This window comes from Falco peregrinus, chromosome 16 (assembly GCF_023634155.1).
Source record: "Falco peregrinus isolate bFalPer1 chromosome 16, bFalPer1.pri, whole genome shotgun sequence".
Classification (NCBI taxonomy): domain Eukaryota; kingdom Metazoa; phylum Chordata; class Aves; order Falconiformes; family Falconidae; genus Falco; species Falco peregrinus.
In genome coordinates, this window is record NC_073736.1 from 6,989,930 (window position 1) to 7,012,970 (window position 23,041).

The 23,041-nt window shown below is 44.9% G+C and overlaps 1 protein-coding gene and 1 long non-coding RNA gene across 6 annotated transcripts in view; one reads left to right on the forward strand and one right to left on the reverse strand.

Moving 5' to 3' along the window:
• The window catches only part of KCND3 (potassium voltage-gated channel subfamily D member 3), a 132,554-nt gene that overhangs the window by 65,453 nt on the left and 44,060 nt on the right, over positions 1-23,041 (reverse strand). The gene's annotated exons all lie outside the window — the stretch shown is intronic.
• The window catches only part of LOC114014190 (uncharacterized), a 261,955-nt gene that overhangs the window by 62,964 nt on the left and 175,950 nt on the right, over positions 1-23,041 (forward strand). The window contains exon 2 of the long non-coding RNA XR_003557607.2: positions 17,488-17,606. This is a non-coding gene — a long non-coding RNA (uncharacterized LOC114014190). The remainder of the gene's footprint in view (positions 1-17,487; positions 17,607-23,041) is intronic.

Sequence of the window (23,041 nt, forward strand, 5' to 3'; positions counted from 1 at the left end):
GCAGTAAAGCTGGCCTTGCTGTGGGACCCAGCCAGGGATGTGTGGGAAACTGCTCTTCTGCTATATACGTGCAGCTGTTCGCACATGGATTGTTTAATGATTTACCTTTTCTGTGTACAAAACCTATATTGAGCAGGTGCAGAGCACTTTTGGACCTCAAAATTAAGAGACCGAAAAATCCAGCTTGCTTGAAAGACTAAACACGTACTGATCCACTTCATTGGGAAACTTAACTTGCAAGGTCTTTCGCATGGGTGCCTTCTGCCAAAAATACCTGTCAGGTGCTAGTTGCTAGCTGATATCTATTCATCAGCCTGCCCGAAGTGATCGTCAGTCTCCCTTCTGTTTCTCACAGACAATAGCCGTTGCCTGGCGTGGGACCAGACGCACCAGTGAGGCACGCGCTGTGCAGGTGAATGTAGCGTGAGAGCTGCTGTGCCCCTCGTACTCTCCAGGTAATTGGAAATCTTCACTGCCCTACATGCAGGTCCTAACCAGCTTACAAAATTATATCAATGACTTCATGAATGGATAAGAAAAGTAAATTTGATTATTTCTCAGCCATGCATTGCTGTCTATAATTGCATAGATTTGGGCTTTAATTAGTCAGATTACTTCCTCAGCTCAGGGTCGGACATGACATTCACATAAAATGCTAAATGTCCTCTTCTTATCAAACCCAAACCACAGCTCTGGCTCCTAGTATTCCAGACTCTTGAAAAGTATTTGAGGTTGGAATTAGATCCTGGATCTAAACATTGCGATCAGGTCACATTTAATTCATGTGTTTGCATTCTGGATTTGTTCTGTTCCTGTGGCCTTGATGTATTTGTATGCAAGCTGGTTTTGTACAGCAGGAAAAAAGTTGCTGAAAGTACACTGGACTGAAATGAGTACGTGCAATTTGCACCTCTACTCAAGCTTCTACACCTGTAACAATTTGCACAGGCATATGAATTTTGAACCACAGGTGCTTCATAAACAGATACTAAAGACCAATGAGCATGTTCTGGAAATTGAATTTTAAAATTAAACTTCCAAGGCCTAGAGAAAAAGATTGCAGGAAGCTAAAAAAAGATCTGAATCTGATGCTGAACATGAATATACTAGCTAGTCACACTTTGTATCTTAAGAACCAGTACCTGGAAAAATTGCTCAGCAGGCTGTGTTTTAACCTCTGTCTACAAGCCTGACGTTCTGACTGCACTCATGTCAACCACTTAAGTACTTATGCTATTCAGTTTTGCTTCGTAGCTGAATAATACTCCTTGTGCAAAGTAATGCTGGGCTGCTTGACTGAGTACTTCCTACTATCTAAATCTTGGGGTAATTATTTTAATAAATATGAATTGTGCGACTCCTGCCTAGATATGTAATAGAAATCTAATCTATAATACAGATGGAAAACAGTGCAGCTGCACTGCGTTAATTAAGTATACACTAAACATATGGCAATACACCTCCAGACCAACAGGCACAGAACTCTCTTGGATGCAATTAGCTCTTGTACATGCATAAAGAATCAGACATGAACTCAGAAAATGCATAAGTTATAACCTCTGACTGATGAAATTACTAGTACTAAACTACTTCACTTACATTGCAGAAATGTTTATCTAGTCATTGGAATGCTGGTTTGGGTGTTAAAAAGAAAAAAAAAAAAGCTTGCTTACTTCTATTTCTGATCATCTTTGCTATACGAGTTCCACATTAGAGCTTTCCCTCTGAGGAACCAGAGAAGTGGCTTAAAGAAAGAAATACAACCCCAGAGGGAATGCTTTTCCGTTGCCCTGTGACTTGTGCAGTTATTTACACAAACCTAAAGCAGACGCAAAATTGGTGTAAAATACTACTTTCTGATACAGTCTTACTCACATTCTTGATGTGAACTTGCATCCAGATGCATAAGGTTCACAACAATGAAGTTTTGACCCGATCAGTAAATAATAGAGCCAAATAATAACAGCCTCTAGGGCATGTAATGTTACATCATTCACCGTGCCTTGTGCGAGAGCGGTCTTGAATGCCCTGGCTGGGGTGTGCTGGACACTGCAGAACCTCACGTGATGAAAAGCTGCCTCTGTTGAAGTGACAAATCACCCTGACTTTGACACCTGGATTTCACTCATGCAAAGCTATAAATGCTGCCTCAAAGAGTTTACAATCACAGTACAAGGCAAAAGACAATAGGTGAATACAATGGAAGAAGCAAGGAACAACACAAAGATTGTTTTGATTAAAAGATGGCTTAAGGGTGGGGAACTGACTCAGGCTACAATGGCTCTTCCCATGATTGCCAATAAAATCCTGCTGGCCTGTTCCTGAGCACGCAGCGCTAATGGGCAGCGCTCTCTCCCCTTGCTAGTAAGCATCCTAAAGTTTCAAAGCTTCAGATTAATATGATCTTTGCCTCATATTACTTAGAGAGCGCAGAATAGGGGAACGTCACTTCTTGGATTGTAAATTGAAGGGGGGTTGTTAATTTTCCAATTTGCACAAATCTGGGAAAATGTTGGTCCTTTCCAAGCAAAGCAACAACGCGTGTCTGTTCATTGATTTGAAAAAAAACCCAAACCAAAACCCCCACTGTTTTCTCAATGAAAGTTCATTTTCCCTTAAAATCATTATTGGTTTGCTACTGTTTTTAGCAGACTCACAATGCAGCCCTTGTTTCCAGCAGCACCTCTTGCCGGAGTCAGCTGCAGCATCTGACTCTGCAAAAAGGGAGCCTCTGGGGAGAGTCAGGTTTATCTAAGTGCAGTCAGTCCGAGCAGAATGAGATTCAGGTGAACTACTTAAGATACAAACAGCTTCAGCTGTGCCTTGTTCTTCTAGTGAAGATAGATATCACCTCTTAGAGCAGACACTTAACACTGACTGGCTTTTCTTATTCCCAGCCTGATGCAGCAGCCTATAATTACTTTTCACACCTTGGCTATGTTTAACTCCCCTCTGTCTCATCTGTTAATCTGCTAACAAGCAGCAAATGTGTTTTAGAGTCGGCTCCAAATGGGAGGCCAAGACCTGATGCTTCACCTTCTGAAGGAGGTGTTCAGAGGGCACAAGTCTTAAATAACTTTCAAATATCTGGAATTCACGTGTTTTTTTTACAATCTGGACAAAAGTGAGAGTGTATATCTCTAATATTAATGCATCAATTTGTAAATGGACTGAAAGCTGATTGCCTGAAAGTTTTAATTTCCCTTTGGTGCTAGTGAAATGATTTAGTGTAGGTGAAAGGTACCAGTTTTGCAGCCTGGAAGTTTCTCCCAAAACTGTCCAAACCAAGCCCCCAGCCCAGCTTGAATATAACTGTTGTCACAGAGGGCAATTTCTACTCTGTCAGTTTTGTTCCAAAAGAGACCAGTTGGTGCATATTTTGGGAGTGGGGAAAAAGGGTAAAAATGGATCTCCTTCAACAGAATTAGGATTAATATATCCAGAAGATATACTGTAACAAAGAAGCCCTGCAGGTGGCTGGGGGGTTGTTTTTCTAGGCTTCCTGCACTATATTGAACCAGTGACCTTCTGGTGAAAACTTATGCATGAGCTTTGAGAAAAGTTAGCCAGCTCTTCTGGCACTTCTCATTCATGTTTTTTTCTCGTCTTGGCTCTGAGGGAGGAAAGCAGTGGTCTCGCACTTGCTCTCTCAAGAAGTCTTGTGTGTTTTCAGGAACCAGAGAGCAGAATGTCTTTGAGTTAGGAGCTGCGTAGGGTTGACTACAAAATACAGCACTGGACAGAGGGGAACAGAACAGTCTCATTCTCCTTTGGAAAAGAAAAAACATGGTGGTGTGGTGAAAATGGAATTGTGCCAGTTGTTTTCTTTTCTTTCTGTTGAAACTTTAACTGAGGCAGCCAGATGTGTAAACCACAAGTTTAGGAGACGGGAGACTGGATATGGACACTGGAGTTTCGTCAGTGACTTGGGAGCAGAGGTGGACTTCTGCCTCCATGTCCTTCTGCAGTACCTCCAGGGCAGGAGGTGTGCTGGCAATCTCCTCCCCTCTCTCAATAGCTTCCTAAACACAAAATACCGAGACCAGCGTGTGTATCCAAACTGCTTTTGCTTTACTGAAGCAGCCTACTCATGTAGGCGCTATCAAACTTGAAGCAATGGAAAGTACTTTGTTACACAGAGCTTAGCAATGCTGTAGAACCTTTTGCTGTGGGAGCTTATAAATGTGTATTTAAAAACAAAAAAAATCTATAAACATTTGTTGTAGGTCAGTGCTGGAGCCCAGACAGATGTTTAGGTGGACTTTTGTGCAGTGAGTGTGGTTTTTATATTACATTGCCTGGGTCTAGTAGAATCGGACACCGCCTGCTTATTTATCTCCCTCATAAATTTTGACTTCATAGGTCAGATCTGCTTTGTCTGGACATAAATGAAGAACAGTGCTCTCTTTTTGCATTTGTGCTCACTGTTACAGCAGTCACTGCTTCCTTGTTGCTGTGTCTGGAATATAAAACTTGGACTTGATCTAAAGCCAGCATAAGCAGGAGGATAACCTCTGCCTGCCGTGTTCATCTTCGTACCGACCGTCATTCACAAACTCACACCAGCATGTGATGCTCATCTCAATGAGAAATAGTTATTTTCTGTCTGTGTGCGGGTCTGATTTTTATTCATTCTTTCGATTATTTATCTTTCCATCATTCCCTCAAATTGTTTGCATAAGAATGGAGATTAAAACTTCTGCAATAATAGCTGGAGCTGAAATTGGATTCTAAGCTTCCCAGGCCATGGGATGATTAGAGTTGTCAGAGCATGTTCCCAGAGAACTCTCTCCTCGTTACTGGCGATGATGTCCTGTGCGGGCTGTACCCAGCCCCACTTTCCTCGCAGATTAAAGGAAGATTGTCCTTTCATTTTCATATTCTGCATCTCTCATTTGTCGAAGTAAATAAATTGAAGCTGCCTGTGCCATTTGTTCTAAGTCTCTTTTCCAAAGAGCTGCCACTGATTATCGACCTTTTTTATTTTCCATTGTTAATCCTCCCTCCTTCCTTCAGTGGTCTGTTCATTTACTAATCCCATCTGTCGTGTATGTAGATGTTGAGATGGAAATCTAATCTCAATGCAGTTTTCATTCTCTGTCTAATATATTTATATAGATTCACAGGATAGAAGCTTTTTTGTACAGGGTTCTTAGTGAAGCAGGATGCCTAAATGACCGTTGCTACCTGGCCTCGCAGAATGAGTCCAGACGTATATGGATTTGGCACGGATTTATTCAAATGCAGGCCAGTTTTTTTTCCTATAGCTATAAATTGCACTCTTATCCTTCCTGATAATTTCACTGAGACAGAAGTGGTCTGTTAAGAGGTTTGGAGCCTTTCCCAACCAACAAACTTCTTTAAATAGGATACAGGCAGATCCGGAGCCAGAGTCGCAGCTCCTCAGTGGAGATGGAGGCAGAGCAGAGCCTCAGGCTGTCACGTACCCATCACCCAGCAGGATGGCCTGTGGTGTTACATACTGGATTTAGGATTCTAATTCCCAGTGAAAAATCCATAGGCTTGCAGCGCTCAAATTATTCAGTAGGTGCTGGAACCTGTGGGCTAGATTGTTAGAGAGGGAAGGACAGATTGCCACCCCCTCAGGTGTTGCCACCGGCTTCTGTGACCCCAGGAGAGGCATTCGCAATCCAGATCGCAGGGTGGGAGAAGGGTCTTCTGTCTGCTCATTCAGGGTGGAAACTTTTTGCTTAGGTAGTTGGAATTTGCCTCCAGTGGAGCTTAATATAACTTGGGTGTCTCACATAGCCCCGGCCAAGCTATAACCTGCCTCCCGCTGTTTGATATCCAGAGGAAGATGCAGGATTTCCTAAAAGCTTAACCACATGTGTAATTACCGAGGGCAGTTTATGCTTATGCTGAGGTTCTTCAGCTCCTTGTATAGCGTTTTCTTTTTTTAGCTTGCTTGTCTCATTCTTTAAGAACTGCAAATGGTCTACTCATATGCTAATATCTATCTCTACTTTTGGATTGCAGCTTTAGCCTTTCCCTCTGTGAGTAATCTGCCTTCTCCTTTAGGTTGTCCTTCCCCTTTGTGCTTCCACAGGCTTTTCTGGTTTGGGGTTGTTTAGCTCAGTGCCATGGCCATGCACGTCATCCTGTTAGATAGGTGCCCCACCAGTTCACACCAGTTTCAGACAGTTTCTTCTGTAGCTTTTCATTCTCAGCTAGGTGACTGGCTAAATGTCAGGGTGCTGCTGGACACCCAGTGCTTCGTGCGGCACCGGTGGCGCACTCGGCGTCACAGGCACGGTGGTGGGAGCTGGGAGGGAGGCTGAAGGGAACCGCTGGGAGGGCTCAGCCGTGAGCATGGCTTGGGTTTTTGTTCCTCAGGGTGCCGTCAGCTCATACGCTGAAAACTTTGGCTGCGCATGCCACTTCTCACGCGCTGACTCCTTAGCAGCAGGATGCAAAGCTGGAGGGATGAAGCATTTTTTTGAGCAACTGTTGTGCAGGCCTGGAGAAGCTGGCACAGGCATGTCACAGAGCAGAGGCTTTGAGAGGTGGGGAGGACTGACAAGTTTAACGTCACAAGCGTGTTTCCAAATGAATCTGTTGTGATAGGTATTAGTCATAAGTATAAACTGCAGGGAGATTTGCATTTTATTCTCTTTATCCTACTTCATTCCTGAACAGCCCCTTCTGCCCACCCCAATTTGGCATATTTAAGGGGATTTGCTGCATTTATAGTAATTAAAGGTCCTGGAGAACAGTGAGCTCATTTGAATTGAATGATACGTGTGCACGCTCCGGCCTGGATGTGCTCAGCTCTTTGTGCCCAAACACTCGCACACACCCACGTGGACAGACCCCGCGCCTGGTGTGCTCATACGGATCATACTGGCGTGGTGCAGGATGGATCCTCAGGAGTCAGGCTGCTCACCAGGTGTTTTGCACCCATGCCCATTGTGAAGCCACACTTCTGCCTTTGTGGGTTTTCTCCCCTCTAGCTTTCCCGGGGGTTCTGTGCCCCAGCTGAGCCCCAGCCCCCCATTGCAGCCCTGTGGCAGGGAGGCGAGGGGGAGTGCGTTTTGGTTTCGTTCGGCAGTCGCTCTGCAGAGCTGCTTATATGTCTCAAACACAGCGTGACTTACATACTAATAGTCTGGATTTGTCTGGTATCTGTCATATGCGGGTCTCATTGCGTTTTATGACCTTTAATTAATTAAGCTTCATAAAATCCTAATCATGCAGGAATTATTAATCCTGTTTTAAATTAACTGGCCAAAGAGAGGTGAAACGTCTTGCCAGTCTGTGGATACCTGATTTGAACCCTGACATCCAGCCGACTCCAGCCTTCCTGGAACCCAGCAGGAAGATTTGCTTCACACAGGATGTCAGGTGAGGTCTTGATATACAAAGTTCCTGCTGAATTCCACCCATTGCACATGGATGCAACTCCTTTGGCCCTAATCAAATTATGCACGTCTTATACTAGCACCAAACCACCGCTCTTTCTTTTGAAACAGACATTCTCAGTAAAAGCAGAAGTGAGAATTCCCTCTCCTTCTGGTTGCTGTGCCAAAAACTTTCACATAACGCCTTAATTCCTTTCACACAAATGCAGAAGGCAGTCCTATTTTATCAATTTTAGCCTGGGATTTCTTGGCATTAACTGACTTGGAATTTTCTTTGGAAGGAAAGTTTGTAAGTGGTTATTTAAAGCTCTGTTGCACCTCCCTTGCGAGGTGTACCATATCTCTGTCCTTCCCAGGAAGGAAGTAATTCTGATGAGAATGTGTGTTTTGGCTACGTTTCATTGAGTCTGTAGCCAGGCAGGAGTGTGGGATTACTGGTGGATGTTGCAAACACTGTATTTTTTGTGTGTTCATAATCTTCTAATCTTTATGATCATTGCAATTCGATTTTGCTGTGAAGGGCACATGCATAGGCAGCGGTACCTGTGACCACAGGGATGTTGTTTCTCAGCCAGAGACCTAGTCTGCAGATTGCATATACAAATAATCTCATGTAACATTCTTATTTTAATTAAAAAAAACAACACCCAGGCTTCTAAGTGAAAGTCTGCGCTTATTGCATCCTTAGATGTGAGGAAAAGAACTGTATTTTGCTCAGTGACAAAGGAAAGCTGACAGCTTAGTACAATGTATTATGTTCAAGGAACAGATTCACAAATACTGGAGATCCCTCTCTTGTTGAAACAGCCCATTCCAATACCATTTTTGCCAGAGACTGCATTAACTGAGACATAACGTGTGTTGTGATACTGCTTTCATGTGCCACAATGCCATCAAGTGCTTCTTGCAAGAAGCAGCCCTGACGGTGACTGCAAACTGAGGCTGGTACCCATGTTTCTTGCGTTTGATTTGAAGCTCAAATTACTTGTTGCGTGACCTTGGGCAAATCCCTATCTTCCCCTCTGCCAAAGGGTAGAGCAGAAGAAGAGACTTCCCTGCGTTCACTGGCACCGGCTACTACCTTTATATTGATATCGATAGGATGGAGCTGGTCACCCTTCCTGCCTGGGAGATGCCTGTTTTCTGGCTGTAGCTGGGAGTCACGAGGGGGGGTTCGAGCAGGAGCGTTGGCCTGGGGGGAGAAGAGCTCGTGCTCGACCGCTGTGAGCAGCCTGGCAGCAGCCGACTGGAGCCTCCCGGCCCTGGGAGCAGGAGCCTGAGCCCAGCAGAGTGCAGGCAATCCGGCACGGGCTGGGAGGTGTGTGCACTTGTGGCACACCTCTCATCCCAGCAAGAGGAGTTATTTCCCTGTGAATGCTGTCACGGCCCCAGTGTTGACCCTGATGGGTGCCATACTGGTTTCGTCACGGTCTTTGAACTCTTAATGTGATTCAGGTTCTTGCCTTAGTCAAGCTTTGCAGTGACTTGTACTGTTGGCTTCTCTTGTGCTGTTAGCTTTTATGTACCCTTCCCTAGTAAGACATGAAGAGCTGTTGAGTGTCCCAGACAAGTGATATGTAGTCCTCTCTTGGTGGTTATGAGTTGATGCTGAAAGGCTAACACCTCACAAAGACAACAGCAGTACAATATCATATGTCCTCTTTGGAATGGCTTGGTTTCATGCTTATTATAATCCAAAAGTCTATGGAATTAATCATAATGCCAGTGCTCCCATCTAGCTGCCTCAGAGCTCTTTTCAGACATTAGTCACATTAGTCTCATAGTCCCTGTCTGAGGTGAGAAAATGCTGGCCGTTATCAGCATCGTATGGCTGAGAAAGCCGCTGGTTGGAAGGGAATACAGAAAAACACACAGGTGTCCTGTGCAAGGGCTGGAGTCGAGTCCCTGCTCCCCGCTCCTCGCCCGATGCTTCGTCTGCACCAGCCCAGCAAAGGGTGCGTTGCCCGATCCCACCCGCTCCGGCCCCAGCATGTGGTTTTGCCTCTGGAATGGGAGTCACTGGCCAACTTCGGGGCTGTGGGGGCTGATGGAAGCTCAGCGGCTTCCAGCTTGCTCCCTCCTTGCCTGGCAAACACTGCACACTGCTAACATTGTGGAGAAAGAAACAGGAGTCCAGATATTGCCACTTCATTTACTAAGAGATGTGAAATCTTCTCTTGGGTTTTCTTCGGTTCCCTCCTTCCTAAATCTGTTGTCTGTGTGATGAGGGCAGACACTGTGCTCTGTCATACCAAAACAGGACACGTGAGATAGATCTCGTTGGGTTCTGACCATCGCACAAGTCCTCCTTAGCCCCACAACGTGCCACCATCACCAGTGTCTGGCAACAAGCTCAGAGAAAACCATCCCCGTGGTTTTGCTGTAAGTACAGGGGTTTTGCCTTTTCTGCACCGAACAATATTTATGTGCTTAAGGTGACTCTGTAGCTCTCCATACGCATGGTATGCGCTGACAAATATTTCTGTGGGGTCATGTCACCTTGAGAAATATGCCTTGCTACATGGAGCTGCTCACCCAGCGTTGTTCTCCTTGTGAGCTGGGCCCTGGACTTTAATCTTAGGCCACCGCCGAGATCTGTATCTGCTGAACATTGTTTATAAGATTAAAGGGATATTATGAGTAACAAGTTTTAGTTAGCTCTTTGATGCTATTTCAGTTGCAAAACATTTGAAGCGGAGCGAAACAGGTCATAAAAGGCTCCAGAAACCAAATATTTAGCAGGGTTTCTGTAGCTGTTGAAATGAGTTAACGGCATAAAGGTGGTGAAGGTTGTACCAGGTACAGCACCCCCGGCAGAGGTGGGGAGACACTGGTGCTGGTGCCTCGGAATCGTGCTTCTGAAGGGGGTGGTGTGATGCGATGCGTGTGACAGGGTGGGTCTAGGGTCTGATGACACCGTTGTTATTTTCTGTCTTGTGTCCTCTGTGTCATATTGGAAGAGGTTTGCAGTGTGGAAAACGAGTTCTGCAAACGTTTGCTTTCTCTTTCCATTGGTCTGTGTCACACCTTGTGCCATGGCAGGAATGATCTCGTGTCTGTCCCACCTGACACGTGCTACCTTCAGTTGCACCGGTACTTGAGAGTTCAGGGAAAATGAAACATTTCATTATTTATTTCCCTGTGGTGATCTCTGTACACTTGAATCACGAGATTTGATTACATTTACATTAGCATGTTAATAATTCATCAAATTATCTAGCCTCTTAAATGCAGCTATACAGGGCATTATCACTAAAAATATGATTCATCTGTACTTGTTTCTGGATGGTGGTCTGTTTGAAACATTTTTGCTTTTCTTACTGCTATGGGCACACTTGGGAGCCTTTTTGTCGTGTCTCATGTATTTACAGTGTAGGTTGCTAGAGCTGGGAATGTTTTGCATTACATTTTTAAATGAAGATTGTATATATGGAAGCCTGTATATTCTTATACACACAAATGTATCTATATATGTATGTTATGTAGGTTATCTTTAAACACCCCCAAATTTAGATTTGGTTAAGGTAGAAAGCTGCAGAATGGAAATGGGAGGCTCTGAGCTAAATTACGTCAATGATTTTTGATCACAGTGAACCTAGGGACTCGCGAAATAGGAATTTTGTGATTAGAAATGCTGTTTTGAATTTTTTTGAAAAACTGCTAGATCATACTGATAACCCTAGGTTTTATTTGAAAAAGAAGATTAACATCCTGATCACAAGGAATAATTGTTACAATATTTCACGTTGCACTGAAGCTTATTGCTAAAATCTTCTGTTTGACACTGGTGGATATTCTGCTATTTTATCATATGCTGACTTGCATAGGGAATGTAGAATTCTGTCAGGAGTGGAAAGTAACAGTGGCTTTCATTTAAAATAAATAAATAAATAAATAAATAAAGGCAGACATTAATCAAGCTACCTGGGCTTTGCTGTAATGAGGTTTCCATTGTGCCTTTTGAGTACAGCGGAGAAAGACCTGTCAGTGGGTTATTAACCGCTGCATCAGAAAAATGTTGTTACTTTCCCTGTAAATGCTGTAACCTTCACCATGATGAAGATCTATCTAGTGCTTGATTAAAAAATGTCCCAAATTCTACAGTAAAAGGAGAAAAGTGTGTTAAAGTTAAGGAAGTTGTTGACAAAGTGGGTCATTAATAATGTTCCGAGGCCTTTGTACAGATGTGGGGGGGATGAATTATCAGTCACGAGTTTGTAATTTCCGGGGTTTTGTCATATTAATGCAGATTCTTAACCTCCGTGATTTTGTTTGTGAAACATTCGGTTGGGTTTAATTGCCTGCTTTTCTCTTATAAATATGGTCTGATAATGGGAGTTTTAGAGGCAAATTCATTTTATTGAAATAGATTTTTCTCAATCTTTTCCCATTGTATTATGAATCCAAAAGGAGGGTGATTCAACTGAACACAGTGAGCGTGCTGGGAACTGAAATACTCTGTTCTGGTCCTGCGCTGGGCACAGGGCAAGTTCCTGACCAGAACAAACCTGCCCGCCTCCCCCATGCGCTCTCCAAGTCCATCTGTAATTGTTAGGATGAGCACAGCCGACCAAGAGCCAGGACCCCACAGGCAGTTGCCGCGGGGCTGCACACCCAGCCATCTCCCTAAATTTCATGCCGTGCATTTACATATGCATTGGTTTGCTATAAAACGCAGAACGAGAGCAATATTCTCATGTTAACCACAGGTGCCACTCTGAATATCAACACTCCGCAAATGGATGTTGTTTGAAGGGTGGAACAGAGAAACCACACTGAGTGCTCAGGGTAAGTCTAGGACACTTCATCTATTTTGATACACAATTACTGTCCACAGATGCATATAGCCCAGATCTTTTGTTTGACAATGCATGGAAAAAAATTGTATCTAAGTTTGTCTCCCTTGAAAGAATTGATTAAAAATAGCTGTTCTTTCTCAGCCATGATAATGCTTTTTTTTTTTTTGTGTTGCCTTGATAAGGACACAGTGAGTTTGTAATGAAAAAGTTATGCAAGAAAATAAATGAGGCTTCTCTTTTTTTTCTTTTTCTCCTTCGTTATAAGTGCTTCCACATCAAGGCATAATTATACATTAATTTAACACCTGTTTTGCTTTGAAATTTTACTCTTGTAACATTTTAATGTCCCCCCTGGACAGTGATTCTCATTTCTGGAGAGCTGCGAGGTCCCAGAGAAAGTCTGATGCTTCAAGGTGTGCAGGGGATGCTTGAGCTTCTGCTTACTGTCCTTCCCAACCTCATCTCCCCCTGCCTGTGGCTGTTTCCGAATAAAGTTTAACAGCATCTAAACATTCTGAATAGTGTATTCATGCTATTTGCATGGCCATAATTCTAATTATCTTGAGACTAGCTTGTGCCAAGTAGGCATGTGAACAGCTTGCCCAGTCCTACAGCAGCTACCACTGCAGGAAACTGCTCTCCTAATACCTGGAGTGTGTCTCAAAAATCATTCTGACGTAAGATGTCTTTCAGTTACAACTGTCAATCTTTATTATAACCGTTCATTTTCTTAATTACAAAATGATAACCACAGTGCTTTTAATGAGGATGGCAGGCGGTCCCTACACTTCAGTATGTCAGACCTATGAAGGCAGGTGCAGAGCTTCACCCTTAGCCCACTGTTCTGACCGCGGTGACACGCGTGGCTGTGCTTCACACCGGCTCTTCTGCGTGAAATGAAACCTCTGATGCCAAATGGCTAAACAGAACGCCGTTACGGCATGGGGTTAGTCTGTTTGGAAGCCTGGAAGCTGTTACCATCCTCAGAGCTCAGTGTGTTGAAGGTTAGCAGGCGGTGGGGCACGGGGGTTCAGACCCCTGGAGCCCTGGGCCCCGTTATCAGGCTAAAGCTGAAGGTTTTCCTGCCCCAGTACCCAAACCCTGCTGTCCTGGTTTAACCCCGGCTGGCAACCCAGCACCATGTGGCCACTTGCTCACTCTCCCTTACCCAGAGGGATGGGGAGGGGAATCGGGAAGGAATGTAAAATTCAGGGGTTGAGATAAGAACAATTTAAGAGGTAAAGCAAAAGCCACACATGCAAGCAAAGCAAAGCAAGGAATTAATTCCCCACTTCCCACGGGCAGCCCAGGGAAGCTGGGCTCCATCATGTGTAACAGTTAGCTGGGAAGACAAACACCTTAAGGCCAGATGTCCCCCCCTTCCTTCTTCTTCCCCCAGTTTATATACTCAGCATGACACCGTATGGTATGGAATAGCCCTTTGGCCAGTTCGGGTCAGCTGTCCTGGCTGTGTCCCCTCCCCATTCCTGTCCCCCCCCAGCCCTCTCGCTGGCAGGGCCCAAGGAATGGAAAAGTCATTGGTTTAGTGTAAACATCACCCGGCAACAACCAAAACCATCAGTGTCCTACCAGCCTTGTTCTCACCCCAGAGCCAAACCGCAACTCTGCACCAGCTACTGAGAGGAAAACAAACTCCATCCCAGCCGAGACCAGGACGCAGGCGTACCCCGCGGAGCAGGGAATCAGCTCACAGGGGGCCAAGTGAAACCACCTGGAGCAAGTGCAGGTATTTTTGCTTTCCTCTGCCATCTGCAGAGTAGATGTGTCCTGTGGTGTGGCAGGACCTGCAAGGGAGTTGTGGTTTTGTGTAAAAGAAGGGGATGAGAAGTGCTGTGAGTTCGTGTGCGTATTCTTCGTGCAGTGTGCTAAGAAGCCCTAAAATAGTCTTCCAGTAAACACCCCTTGCCTTCTTTCTTGACAAGAAAAGGAATAGCAAACTCCCTGCTTCTTCCATTCTGACAACTGGCGATTTTCTGTTCAGCTTTTTCCCAAGACGTTATAAATCCCACCTTCTGCTTTTTCAAATAAAATCCCATTTTTACCTCTAAGGAAAGCCATTTGAAACGCACTTAGCAACCGTCAGAGTCTATTTTTAGCTTCTATCAGGGTGTAATGTACAAAATGTAATAATCTCATGCTTGAAGCTTTTTTCCCTTCTTCCCAGAGATGTGAAATTGCTGCAGTTGAATAAGAGTGAGGGAGACGGTGCAGCTCAGCTCTGCCCAGAACTCATTCTCTCTGTTTGTGTCTGTGTATCTCAAGTTGTTCACGTTCACCTTTAGCAGTATGGTTATTTATGGGCAGACCTAGCCACTCTGAATGTGCTGAACAAGGTAAACTAAGTATATTTTTAGATTTCTCTCTGACAAAAAGTTCTGTGGTCAAGGTTATTTGTGGGACAGGGAACCAAACAGAGTCTAGAAAGACAATGAATAAACACCTTCATGACTTCCAGAAAGGTGGGGGCATAGAGGGACTGTTTGGCGAATGAAGAGCAACTTCAGGCTCTTCTCCCCTAGTGGACCTGGAAAACTGGGCTGTTGTTATTAAACTTAATCCTAAGATAGATATTTTTTTTTTTTTTTTTTTTTTCCTACAAATGCACTGCGCTCCCTTGGATCCTGGGAACAGGACACTTGCTGGAGATGTCGGGTCTGCAGAAGCTCTTGGGGGGTGTGTGGGGGGAAGATGTGTCTTCCATTAATCTGTCTGTGCTCTCTGAAGGATGATCCTAGGACTGTAGAACTGGGTTGGGCCACTGGTGTTCCCAAATCACTGCTGCGGCATACTGTCTGAGACCTTGGCTAAGTCATTAAAGTCATTAACCTTCATGTGATTTAGTTCATCACTTTCAGCTCATCTTTCTATCCTTTTTTCCTACTCTTAGACAAGGCTGTAATAAAGACAAAGTTTGTCCATCATGATGTTCATGTGTTTCGGGGCACTGGTCTGGGGGTAAGCTCCTGAGGCCGCTTACCAGCTCCAAGGCTTTGTTGGCAGCATCTGGCCTTCCTCTTTGGTATTTGGCACTGCCTTACTAAAATGTGTTTTTCAAGACAAGGTTGTTAAGATTTAATGCTACCATCTAGTAAGTCCAAAAGGCCTCATCCATTTGTGATGGCACACCTAAGCCATCAAACATGAAGAAGCTGATCACAGCTTTGGTCCACACATACTGATGTGTGTGGAGGTGTCAGTATTTACCCAGTGAAGCGACTTCAGAGGGTGAACTCCCAGGGATGCAAACAAGGCAGAAATGCTAGAAGGAGGAGAAGTCTACTCAGGTCAAACAGTCCTTTCCCTGAAGCCATGGGATGATGGTTCTGTGCTGTGTATTTCCTGTCACTTTGTTCATTTTGAGTTTTGAATGGCAGAAGCGATGGGACTCCCGTTGCTCCTTTCTGGAGATCAAGTGACCTCCTGTGCCAGATCAGAAATAGACTTTAAATAATTCATTGAATAAAGTCTAGGATTTTTGTAAATGTCTGTCTGATTCTCCTTGCTCTCTGTTATTCCTGGCTTTCCTACCAACCCATAGAGCACACAGTCACATTCCTCCTGTCATCACATCTACACTGCCTCCTTTGACTCACAGATCGTCGTCCCATTTCTTTGAGCGTTTGTTAAATTTTTCCGTATTCTCTTGAATGAAGGAATTATTTCACCCAGTAATAAGAATTTGATTTCCCCATTCGAGTGTGCTTTGCTGTGGTCTGAAAGAGGACATAGACATTAACTTCCTTCCCGTGGAACTCGCCTTACATCAGTAGTCAGCATGTTAAAGCAAATTGCATGGTACTGTAAACATCTAGAATCAAGCGCTGTTCTCATTTGTATCCGTGCAATCATGCTGAGAAAAATTCAGCCTGTAGAGCTTAAAGACACGCACTTTTAATCCTATGCATTTTGTAAGACTAATAACCTGCTTGAAGGCTTGAGGGCGCACAGCCTGATTGGACAGGATAATGTAGGGTAGCAAAGCACGAGGCAGAGTTCTGAAACATAATTCTGGATGGGAGGAAAACATAGGAAAATTGGTAATATTCCTTAATTCCAAGTGCTCTTGCAATCATATCCTCATTACTGAAAGGGATGAATTTGTTTATGCTGCTTAGCTTCAGGCTGGAAAAGAACATAAGATACATTTCCTTGCAAAGATACATTCCTGTTTTATTTGATGCTCTGAAATTAAATCAGAAGGAATATTATTTAATCAGTGAGAAAAGAAAGAAAGGTCTGAACAGGCATCTAATAAATTCATGGTTGTCACTGTGTGATGTGAGGTCCCCTGGAAAGTTAGGAACTGTTTGAGGAGCCGTCAGGCTTATGTTCTCTCCTGGCATGGCACAGGTTTCAACACCTGAGACAGAATTCCTGAACAGCTCCGCATGTACGCGCCCTGCCTCGGGGAGATACAAAACTAGAACTTTGGTGATTTTTGGTGTTTTGGTTGGTTGGTTGTTTTTTTAAACTGGTGCAAGCTTGATTTATTTCCATCACATTTCTACTCACTGTCTCACTTATGATGAAGTTAGGCCAGATTTATCCCAGGCTAAGCAGGAGTAAAATGTCGCTTCCTTTAGGCATCCACAAAACCTTGTGTGAGCTCCACTTTTCTCCACTGGATGACATAGTTACTCTGGGGTCCTGTGGTGAGTTTGCAAGTTAACTTGCAAGCTATTTTATTTTTTCTCTTTATTGTAGATATTAAAACCAAAGAGGCACATGCATTGATAACTAGTGAAGCCCTGGTGGTGGTACTTGCCAGAATGTTCCTTGTTCTGTGGCTGCAATAGACTTGGGTTTTCTTTCGACTGTTTTTTTTGTGGGTTTTTTTTTTGGGTTTTGGGTTTTTTTTTGGTTTTTTTTTTTAATATAACCTTCCTAGTTTGTGTGGATTATAGCATTCCTGGTGGGTGTGTGTATACAGGATAAGAAGAAGCTGGAGTCAAACCCAGAGCCCTTTAAATAACAAAACAAAAACAGCAATGCAAAAGTAGAATTGCATTGTAGCTCATTTAAGCCTCACTGAAATTTCCATTCTGCAGGCATTTAAATGTTGTAGTTACTGTGGCACATCTCATTTTACTTTATTCCCTGGTGGATGTTTCCCTTAGAATTTGGTACAGATGCTGAACAATAAAGCCTGTTGCAAATTGCTTTCCAACTGCTAGGTAATTACAGCAGATTTTATGCTAAATGTAAAGAATGTACTGCTACTTTTTAATAAAGGGAACATCTTTCCTTATCTGATGCTTTAATACTGTCTCGTTTGTCTTACTTTCCAGTGGAAGGACCAGTTGTTCACACCCAGGAGGAGCTGCTGGTATGCCTGCCTTTCCATACTCTTCCTCAGAATCTGTATGGTGCAATGATCAGCTGGAAGTTCAAGCCCTTTGTGTGTTTAGTAAGTAACTTTAAATATTTAATATGACTACACTGAGGCCACAGAGCGTTTGTCTATCTGTACTTGTTACCAAATGGAACAGAATATTTGGTTTCAGCAGGTTTCAAGGATTAACTCCATGTTTTGTCACATTTGTCAGTGTTTACTAACATGACCAGTGACATTATAATCTCTCATACACCAGGCAGAGTAAATATGAAGCTCCTCATCCCTTCTCAGAGGGAGATTTTTCTCAGTGCCTCTGTACACAAATGAGCATCTTGCCCTGCAGCAATAGTGTTGGTGACTCCTCTGTACCGCAAAGCAGATGAACTGAGATGGGGAATCATTTTGTGGGGAGAGACCATCAGCAGAGTGGGGTACCGGGGAGCTGGCTTCTCAAGATATTGAGGAATTCAGTAGCAAGAGGTTTGTCGTGCTGAACAGTGGCACAAGCACTGCAGCCGCCAAGAGTGTGGTGGTTGATGTCCTCCCGCCCCGTCCCTGGCAGAGCTCATTGACCTGGTGTCACGTTCAAGGTCTGTGACTCCAGTGTCTCAGGGGAGCTGGGTCAGTGCAATCTGGGGGAGCGTAGGAGCTGCAGAGGGTTCAGGGGTGTGTGCGTGAGCTGAAATATATTTGAAACCAAGTGAGAAGTTGGTTCCTGGAGAAAAGGAGCTGCCTGTGTGTCAGTGCCTGTGGGCTTGGGCTGGCTGGGTTGGTGGAGTGAGGGAAGAGCAATGTGACCAAGCTCCAGGATTCACTGCTGGGTATAACTCCTTCTCCAGGGCCTGCTAATCAAAATCTCCTTCCATCAGCAATGCTTTGTAATGCTTTTGTAGTGAGCACCTGCGTTTTATTACAGCAGAGATGGCAGAATGTTCCTGCGCTTGGCAGAGGCTGGGGAGGGATGCTGCTGGTGGGTTTTGTTAGGTGGGTAGCTGCATAGCCTCAGCTTTCTCAGGCCACCCTCACATTATTCTGAGGAGAGTATTATGGAGAGCACAGCCCCCCAGGCTGGGGAGAGGGCGTGGAGTATTAATAGGTTGATGTACTAATTGCTTTGAGGGCGGTGGAAGATGATCGCTCGAGGAACTCTTCATTACCAAGTGATGGAAGCAGCGTTGCTGCTCTGCTCCGGGCTATTCAGTAAAGCCACAGCTGCCTGCTCAGCCCTGGGCTCTTGGAAAGCCCCTGTGTGTCTGCTGGGCTGGAGGAAGACTCGAGGCTGTTGGTCGCTGCTGTCAGCCCAGGGCAGGCAAGGTGCTGTGCTGGGGTAGGAGGCAGCCCCACTGCCCCGGGAGCAGCAGGAGCTGCTGCAAGGGGCGATGGAGTCTCCAGCCGGCTCCATCAGCAGCAGGGCTGGGAGCGCTTCCACCCGCTGCCTGGCCTTGCACGGCAAATGGCAAGGGTTTGGGGCTGTGATCATCTGCACTTGCAGATTTGCACCTGGGATCTATGGTAAGCGTGCAACTGAAACGTATTTTAAAAATGTGACAATCGTTAGAATCTAAAAATTGATCTGAGCCCACACAGGGTGCAAGTGCCTAAGAGTGAATTGGAGTAACATGTTGATTAAACATATAGGGAGAGTAACGTTGCTGTGTTTGAAACCATTGCAACCCTTGAACTGATGAGAGAAGTAGGATACAAAATCAATCCCAACATCTAGGAATCTGCATTGCTAAACTGCATGAGAATCAAGAAAACCTAATTTAAAGATGTTTCCCAACAGAAGGTGCAAGTGTGCAACAAAATGTTTAACACTTCTGTGAAGGAGGGAAATAGTCATGGAGAGGCCATTGAGATGATTGTATAAAATGATGTTCGCAGTTCTCTCGGAGAAAAAAAACCCCACAAATTTAAACATATTAGCCCAGCCAGTAAATCACAGTTTAGTGTTTAATACTGTGCAATTACTTTGATATTAGTGTGATAATGGCAAAAGACTGTAAGAATATGAAAAAGTAAAGGTAGTCAAGGGTAAGATAGTAGCGTGTTCATGAGTTTCTGTGTGCACAAGTAGTAGAACCTGAAGCTGTAGCTCTGGAAAGTGGAGCTTCGAAAAAAGTCTATGAATGCCATTAGCAGTGGTCACTGAGAGAACTCGGAGGAGCTGGAAAAGCCCTGGGCAAATCTTTGGAGAAATCCTGTTGTCATTTGGAAACTTAAACAGGCAACTCTTAAAGGCAGGAGACGCACGGTGTCCGGCCCCCACCACCAGCAGGGTCCTGTGCCCAGCCGAGTGACGCTGGGACTGTCACACATCCCACGGGCGCTCTGCCGGACCTCGTCGGACACGGGCAGGTCTGGGCTGTTCCTTAGTCGTCCCCTGCTGCCTTGTGGTGTTTGTAGTCACATGCTGCAAGAACCTTTCTAGTGGCTTCCTGACGAGAAGGGGGGGTGGTGTGCGGGGTTTGTTTGATAACTGGTTAGCTGTTCTTAGAAGGGTTTGTGTGCTGGTAAAGTGTATGGTGGCAGCAGCCCCTGGTGCCAGAATCGTCTGCAATCAAAGCCTGTGCAGCAGGGCTGGGTGAAAACAGCTTTCAGGTCTCTGGATATTGTCGTGAGTTCTAAACTGAATCTACTGTTGCTGTTTATGACCTTTATCTATTTCCCATTAACTTTTATGTGACTGATTGATGGAATGCAGAAACAAAGAGGTGCAAACACAGCGGTGTGATTAGTGCAGAGGTTTCAAGCTCTGGTTAATGTGTTACCCAGCTGGAGGAGCACCACCAGATTACTCATCCCAAAGGTCCTCACTGGAGGTCCCTGGGGGTCCTAAACAGACCTCCCAGAGCTCAGGAATGCCAAGGCCTGTCGGCATCCACCGATGTGACAAGCAGCTCTGGTAGGCAGCCAGAGGTCTGACCTGCTCCCCTGCCCGGTGCTGGCAGAGGTGGCAGATGAGATTAAATAAAACAAGAAGGGATGGGATAAGGTGAGGTGATAGCACAAGACAGGGGAGAGCGCTCCTGCGCTCCCACCAGGTGACATTATGTTCAAAGCAAATACCCACATGGCTAGAGAGGCAACAGAAGCCCCATCAAGATACTTTCTGACTTCCAGTAACACTGCTGAGTAGTTGAAATGTGCAATTTAACATATGGCTAATAAACTACTAATTAAAACAAATAGGAAACAGTCAACTAATCAAATCTCCTTGTTGCCATATGGCAAAAATCCCTGGCAGCCTCTGAGAGAGGAGTCACCCAGCCTGGGGTATCAACAGGGACCCAGTGACTCAGCAGGGGATTAGGGTGAAGCAGGGAATTCAGGATGATTACTCATCTAGTTGTCAAACACAAAAAAATCTCCTTTTCTCTATTACTTCAGTTGCTGTGAGGCTTTACCGCCGCCCGTCATTTTCCCTCGCGTGACCGGCAGGATGGGTCTGGCATGTGCCCATACCTGCTGCTTTCCCCAGCCCCTGCTCCCAGCTCCCGGTGGGAGAAGGGCGAGGGATGCGGATGAAGGATCTGGCACGCTGCAGTGGCAGCTGGGATGTTCTCCTCGACTGCGACATCTTTTGAGGTGCTTTCACCTGCATCCAGGCTACTGAGAGGAGTGTTTGAGGAGTAGTTTGGTGAATGCTTGCCTAAATACCTGTGAGCAGTCAGTTGGGAAGTGAGTGGATACTCGGAGCCCCAACAAGCAGAGCCGTTCCCCTGCGGCTGGAGGGGCCAGGCATCCCACTGGAGTCAGGCTTACAGATGTGAGGAATATTACTGGGGAAGATCTTGACGGCAATTCTCAGGCTAGGATTTGCCTGCTCGATGTCTTTGGTTGAGAAATCCTGCGTGCTAATGCATGTGGCAGGAGGGCAACCAGGTTGAGGATAATTTACAAGCAGGAAAAAAGCCTCTGAGTGATTCAGCGAGAATTAGCTCTGCTGCACGCACGGTCTTGCTACTGTGTATGAGTGAGAAAGGCACTGGCTCGAGAGTTGAGGTAGCACTTCAGTCTCTGACCCATTACATCCTTGGCATTTCGATCTAGGCTGCTGACAGTAGGCTCGGTTACAGTGCTGAGGCGGTGATATGGCTCTTTAGTATAAAGAACAGTATGTAATGACGCCGCGTGGTGTTTTACATATGGTAAGTGATGGTAGTCAGACTGTTCTATACGGAGAGAAGGTTGGTTAATTAAGCTACATCTTAGTCAATGATATGAATTAAGAACAAAACAGGATGTTTGCCCTGTCTCTTTTATTAACTTACTTCATCTGTGTAACAGCAGCAGCTGGATGACTCACAGCCATTACTGAGGCATCTACAAGCTACTATGGTCACATAGGCTCCAGAGCAGAAGAGCACTTTGAACCCACACAGCCAAACCCCTAGTTTAGCGTGGGAGTCAGTGGATCATTTTCTGCGTGTTTGTACCCCAGAAATCTAATTTGAAACCATTTGCAACAGATGAGCTTTAAACCGGCATGGTAAGTCACAGTATAGATAGTAAATCCTCCCAAGTCATGAAAGCTGTGTCCCCCTTTCTAAATTTATGTGTTCCTATAGAAGGTATCTCATCCTCTCTTGAACAGTACTTTCCAGTTCTTAAATGGAATCATCATTTATAAAGAAGCTATAACTGCATTTTTTCACCCCTTTTACCCTTGTCTTGGTTCAGACCTAAGTCATGTCGCAGGGGATGTGAATGCAATGTAAAACTCTGCGTTAACAGATCATAGCCTTGGGGTGTAGGAAAGGTCATTTTCTATGGGGATGTGAGGTCAAAGTGCCCAAAACATGGATGGTGGGAAAGATTTCTGCAGTGAGAACCCATTACAGAGTTTTTCATTTGACTTCTTTTTTGCAGATGGCTAGTAGGAGACAAAGCTTGATATTCTTCATGAAGTGACAGAGTTATAGCAAAATGTGACAGAAGTGACTTAACTGCCACAGGGAAGTGCTGGGCTGAATCCATCAAGACCCTCAGTGTCCCAGTCATCATCCAGCAAAGCACTTAAGCACTTGCTTTACTGTAAGCACCATTTAAATCAGCGCTGACTTGCTTTGCTGAATCAGGAGCAGAGTTCAGTGTAGTTCAGGAGTCAGTCTGTATGCCCCTGTTTTTCAGCCGCACAGTATGTCCCTTCCACTTTCAAATCCTGTTCTCTTGAGCTGTGAGACTTTTGGACCAGAGAATATCTCTTAGCAACTATGGGCAACATCCCTAGCAGCCTGGTACCGGAGAAAAAGAGTAAACCAGGTCACCTAATAAATAATGAGAGTCAAAAGGGATGACCAAACTTGATAGAAGACATAGAGTTTTTCGGAACTAAGGAAATCAGTCATGAGCCCATTCTAGTTATGGCATATCTACAAGTAGATGGGGTTTTGCCTTTTGCTGCTGAACAGCCAGCACCAGGGTGAGCACGATGTTCCCTCCTTGCCTTAAAGCTGTTAATGGATCCTTGATCTCCTATGGCCCATCTTGGGTTTATTTGCTAG